The sequence below is a fragment of the Sorex fumeus genome, unplaced genomic scaffold (assembly GCF_029834395.1).
Source record: "Sorex fumeus unplaced genomic scaffold, SorFum_2.1 ptg000063l, whole genome shotgun sequence".
Lineage (NCBI taxonomy): Eukaryota > Metazoa > Chordata > Mammalia > Eulipotyphla > Soricidae > Sorex > Sorex fumeus.
Window position 1 is genome coordinate 5,489,903 of NW_026606120.1, and position 6,111 is coordinate 5,496,013.

The window sequence follows — 6,111 nt, forward strand, 5'->3', positions numbered from 1 at the left end:
TGCCAGGCCCCACTCCCTGCTCTTTAAAGGCTCAGGGGCCCATTAGCAGCCTCAGGAAAGCCAGGTGTGCCCGACCTCTATCAACACCAGGATCTCCAGTCCCAGGGAGAGGCCACCAAGTTGTCCCCAGAGGATTAAGCTGTCCTATTCCAAACCCTCTGGGCGAGGGGGGGAGTGAGTAAGAGGCTGAAGACTCCTCTGCTCAACTCTCAGGATCTTCTGGACCAGACACCTAACCCCCAACCTCAAGTGAGTCTCAGGCCCAGGTCTCTGGAAAGAGACGAGACCTGGGGGCCAGGGAGATAGGATAGTGGGTAGGGCATTTTCCTTGCACGCAGCAGACCCACATTCAATCCCCAGCATCCCATCTGATCCCCCGAGCACCACCAGGAGTGATTCCTGACTGCAGAGTCAGAAGTAACCCCTGAGCATCACCGGTGTGGCACCAAAACAAAGAGAGGAAACCTGGGGTCCTCTTCCTCAATTTCTAATTTTTAGTTTCTAATTTCTAGTTTTTAGGTTCTCTTCCTCAAGTTCTAGTTTCTAGTTTCTAATTTCTTCCTGCTCCTAGAAGTACAAGCATGAGGATGAAGTAGGACTGGGGAGCCAGGTAGGTTAGAGACTGTCACGACCTGAGGCCTGCAGGATGCCTGGGGCAGGGTAGGTAGCTAGAGCCAGGCAATCAGTGCCAGAGTACCAGGCTCACAGACGGGATGGGCATCACTGACAGTGGTCCCCGGCCCTGAGCACTCCTTGGAAAACACCCCTCACCCCAACCAATAGGGTCAGAGTAAATTTCTAAATCCCCTCTACATTTAGAAAACAGGCATTTGCCTGGGTGTAGTGGCAATATGAGCTCCTGGATGTCCTGAGAGGCCAAGACTCAGGTGAAAGGTGAAAGGTGAAAGGTGTTTGGGAGGAGCAAGTTGTTCCCAGGATATTTGGCATGAGGCTCTGGACTGGGCCTCACTGGGGACTGGGAAGAAGGGGTTCTATCAATGGCAGAAATTGGGGAGACCCATAGCAAATGCAGAGAACAGGAGAGAGCTGTTCTGCTTAGCCACTTGCAGTTCAAATCCTCAAGGGGAGGACACAGGTCTGCTGACCAAGAGGAAGGAGAATAGCATGAAAGTTAAAGAAAAGCAGGTCAACCCCATCAAAATAAATGGGGAGAAGAAATTAACAGAAACGTTCTTAAAAAAATACAAATAGTCAAAAGGCACATGAAAAAATGCTCTACATCACTAATCATCGGGGTGATGCAAATCAAAACAATGAGATATCATCTCACACCACAGAAACCGGCACACATCAAAAAGAGCAACCAGTGCTGGTGCAGATGTAGGGAGAAAGGGACTCTCTTTCATTGTTGGTGGGAATGCCAACTACTCCAGCCTATCTGGAAAACAATATAGGCATTCCTTAAAAAAACAAATTGAGCTTTCATATCACCCAGCAATATGACTTCTGGGAATATCCCAAGGGTGCAAAAAAGAAACTGTAAAACCCAGCTCTCGGAAGAGAACAGCGCAGAATCTCCTGCCCCCGCGCCTGGCTGTCCTCGCTGGGGCCCCTTGGAGCGGGGCGGGTTGAGTTTCTCTCCCCGCCCCGACCAGATCTCCGGCAGCCGAAGACCTCCAGAACCAGCCACAACCATGCTGAGACCACTCTCCACACGCATGAAGGTACCGGCAGAGGAACAAAGGCACGCGGGTCCCGGGGCTGAGATCTCTAAGCCTGCTCAGATCGGGGCTGAGCATCCTCCACCCAGATCCTCCATCTTCCAGTAGGCAGGGGTCACACCCACCAACTGCCCCCGGTGCCATGTAATCCCATCAAAGGTCAAGACCCAGAGACTATAAAACCCAGCTCCTGGAAGCACGCGGCCGCATTTGCAGCGGTGCGACATCTTATTATCTCATTCTTACTTTGGACAACCTGGCAGGCTACCAAATGTAACCTGCCCACACGGCAGAGTCTGGAAAACTCCCCGCGGTGTACCCAATATGCCAAATACCAGTAACAATGATAGGTCTCATTCTCCTAACCCTGAAAGAGCCTTGAATATGGCACTTTTTAAAATCTCAGGGCTAGGGTGAAGGAGACATTACTGGTGCCTGTTCGAGGCAATCGACAAATAACAGGATGATCGTGATCGTGATTGTGGTGCAAAAAACACAGTAGAAATGGCATCTGCATCTGTATGTTCATTGCAGCACTGTTCACAATAGCCAGAACCTGGAAACAACCTGAGTTCCCAAGAACAGATGACTGGTTAAAGAAACTTTGGTACATTTACACAATGGAGTACTATGTAGCTGTTAGAAAAGATGAAGTTATGAAATTTACATACAAGTGGTACTACATGGAAAGTATCATGTTAAGCGAAATGAGACAGAAAGAGAGGAACAGGCATAGAATAACTGCACTCATTTGTGAAATATAAAATAACATGAGACTAACACCCAAGGACAGTAAAGACAAAGGCCAGGAAGATTGCTCCACAGATGGAAGCCTGTCTCATGAGCTGGGGGAGAATGCAGCTGAAATAGAGAAGGAATCACTAAAGTCAAAAATGGTTGGAGGAATCACTTGGGATTGGAGATGTGTTCTGAAAGTAGATAAAGGACCAAACTAATGGCCTCTCAGTATCTATATTGCAAACCATAAGGCCCAAAAATATAGAGAGAGTAAGAAGGAAATTTCCATAGAGGCAGGGGTTGGGGTGGGATGGGGGTGGCGAGAGGGATACTGGGGACATTGGTGGTGGAAAATGTACACTGGTGTTTGATCATTGTATGACTGAAACTCAATCATGAAAGTGTTGTAACTGTATCTCATGGTAATCCTTTAAAAATAGAAAAGAGAAGAAAAGAAAAGAAAAGAAAAGAAAAGAAAAGAAAAGAAAAGAAAAGAAAAGAAAAGAAAAAGAAAAAGGAGGAGGTGCCACAGCTTCCTTCTGTCAGCCCATCCTTCCAGAGGCCTCCAGAGACCATGACCTATCTACACATGAGGCAGATCTGGATCAAAACTGGCATGGTGAATGAAACACGATGTATGAAAAAGAAACCAAACAACAAGAAGAAAAGATTTAAAAAATGAAAACATAGGATGGGGCCAGAACCATAGTACAGCAGGTTGGTCCATGGCCTTGCATGTAACCAACCTGGGTTTGATCCCTGAACATTCCATATGATCCTGAGCACCTCCAGGAGTAATTCCTGAGTGCAGAGACAGGATAACCCGAATATTGCTGGGTGTTGCACTGCGGGATGGGGAGATGGTAAAAATTATGCCATTAAAAAACAGGCTTAGAAAAGATGAAGTCATGAAATTTACATACAAGTGGTACTACATGGAAAGTATCATGCTAAGCAAAATGAGTCAGAAAGAGAGGGATAGACATAAAAATATTGCATTCATCTGGGGGACATAAAGTAACAAAATAGGAGATCAATACCCAAGAATAGCCAAGATCAGTACCAGGAGGATTACTCCATGGCTTAGAGGCCAGCCGGGCATTCTAGGGGAAAGGGCAGCTCAGATAGAGAAGGGAGCACCAAATAAAGGATGTTTGGAGGATCCTCCCAGGATGGGAGATGCATGTTGAAAGTAGACTATGGACCGAACATGATTGCCACTCAATGCCTCTTTTGCAGACCACAACACCCAAAAGGAAAGAGGGAACAAAAGGAAATGCCCTGCCACAGAGGCAGGGTGGGATGGGGGGATGGGGGTGGGAGGGATACTGGGATCCATGGTGGTGGAAAATGGGCACTGGTGGAGGGATGGGTATTTGATCATTGTAAAATCGAAACCCCAGCACAAAAATTTGTAAGTCTACAACTGTACCTCATGGTGTTTCACTAATAAAAATTAATTAAAAAAAAAAAAACAGGCTAAGGGGGCCAGAAGAATAATACAGCAAGACACTTGCCTCGCATGTGCCTGACCCAGGTGTTTGTCTGTCTGTCTCTCTGTCTGTCTGTCTGTCTGTCTGTCTGCCCCAGCTTCTGTGCGTGTGTGTGTGTGTGTGTAATTTTTAGGCATTACAATTAGCAATACAGATATTAAACTGATAAGAACAGATACTACACTTGATCTTAGCCAAAAGGGCTGGAGCGATAGCACAGCGGGTAGGGCATCTGCCTTGCACGCAGCCAACATGGCCGACCCGAGTTCGATTCCTCCGCCCCTCTCGGAGAGCCCGGCAAGCTACCGAGAGTATCTCGCCCGCATGGCAGAGCCTGGCAAGCTCCCCGTGACGTATTCGATATGCCAGACACAGTAACAACAAAGTCTCCAATGGAGACGTTACTGGGCCCGCTCGAGCAAATCGATGATCAACGGGAGGGCCTTTACTTTACTTTACTTTTACTTTACAATTAGCAATACTACTTCTGAAAGGTTATCACATTTATCACTTTGCCGCCTTTCAACAGTTCGTGTCCAGAGTGATCATTTCCAACTGTCACTGTCATAGCGGTCCTTCTCTATCATAACTGCCCTCCTGCACCTGTGGAAAGCTTCCAGCGCCTTCACCTTTATGAGAATCTTGATAGATTGTTGTTATTGTTCTGCAGGTTCCACACCTGGCAATGTTCCTAGGCTATGCAGTGCCAGGGATCAGACCCAGGGCCTTATACTTAAGCCACATCCCCAGGCCCTTGAATATATTTTATTTCATTTTTCACAAGCTTATTTTGTGCTTTCTACTTTCTCACCATACTATTACTCTTTTGTTCCCTTCTTCCATGCCCTTTTGGATTTTTTTCTCTCATTTCTATTTCCTTCCAACTCTTACCTAGAAGTTAGACACTATCTTCTATGAGTAAATATCTGTCAATTACTAAAGTACACAAATCCTAATGTAACATACATTTTTTATTTAGCCCTCACGCTCAAAAGACATTTTCAATGAGTATACAATCCTAGCTTGGCAATGATAGTTCTCTGGGCCTTACCTATTTTCTGAGATTTTTTACTATGTCAGTTATACTTCTTAGAATTTTGCATGTGGGAGTTCCCTGTGGCGTGAGTTGAAGGTAGGTTCCAGAAAGGATTTGCTCTTTGCCTCCAGTACTACCAGAGGTTCTGGCATCCCGGATCCTCTTGTGTGGTGTAGTTTTCCAGACCAGCCAGGAATTGTGACTTTGCCCTGAAATGGTACTGAAGGCAAGCATGTGGTTAGGAAGATGTTTCACCTATTCCCACTCAGAACCAGGAAGGAATCCAATGAATCCTAACTTCTTCTTAAGCGCCTTTTCTGGGCACAACTTGGCAGAAATTGCTGATTAGAGTCCCCACATCTTACAGGCCTGAGCTTTATCCCAAGTCTCCAAAACCAAACTTCAAGTTCACCTGGTTGACAGACACTCACAAGAGAAAAATGAACGTTAGCACTGTGTTCTGTATCCCTTTCTTTCCTTTTTTCCCTTTCTTTCTTCCTAGAGGTAAAATGGCTTTATTTCAAGAAATATAAGGGAGCAAAAGAGAGAGAGAGAGAAAGAGTGAGACAGAGAGACAAAAAGTTATGGTGTGTTCAAGAGAGAACATGGCAGGCTGGAGCAATAGCCCAGTGGGGAAGGCGTTTGCCTTGCATGCAGCCGGCCCAGGTTCAATTCCCAGCATCCCATATGGTCCCCTGAGCACCACCAGGAGTGATTCCTGAGTGCAGAGCCAGGAGTAACCACCCCTGAGTATTACCAGGTGTGACCCAAAAATAAATAAATAAATAAATAAATAAATAAATAAATAAAAACCTGCACTGAGAGAGAGAGAGAGAGAGAGAGAGAGAGAGAGAGAGAGAGAATATGGACTTCTTCAGAGGGAACACAGCCTTGTTTGTTTCTTTTGGGGTCCCTCCTGAAGCTCAGAGGCTACTCCTGGCTCAGAGCACCATGTCTAGCAGTGCTTAAGGGACCATGCAAAGAACCTTGATCTATTTCACCAGCCCCGTTTCTTAGTCTTCAGCTTGGGTGGTGTTTCCTTTCTTGTGAGCTTACCAAACACTTAAGTTGTTTATTTGTTTGTTTGTTTGTTTTATTTTTAGTTCACACCCAGCGATGCACAGGGGTTACTCCTGGCTCTGCACTCAGGAATTACTCCTGG

At 46.1% G+C, this 6,111-nt stretch overlaps 1 pseudogene; it reads right to left on the bottom strand.

Moving 5' to 3' along the window:
* Window positions 1-4,022: 4,022 nt before the first annotated feature.
* Window positions 4,023-4,128, bottom strand: LOC130036402 (uncharacterized; annotated as a pseudogene).
* Window positions 4,129-6,111: the final 1,983 nt, after the last annotated feature.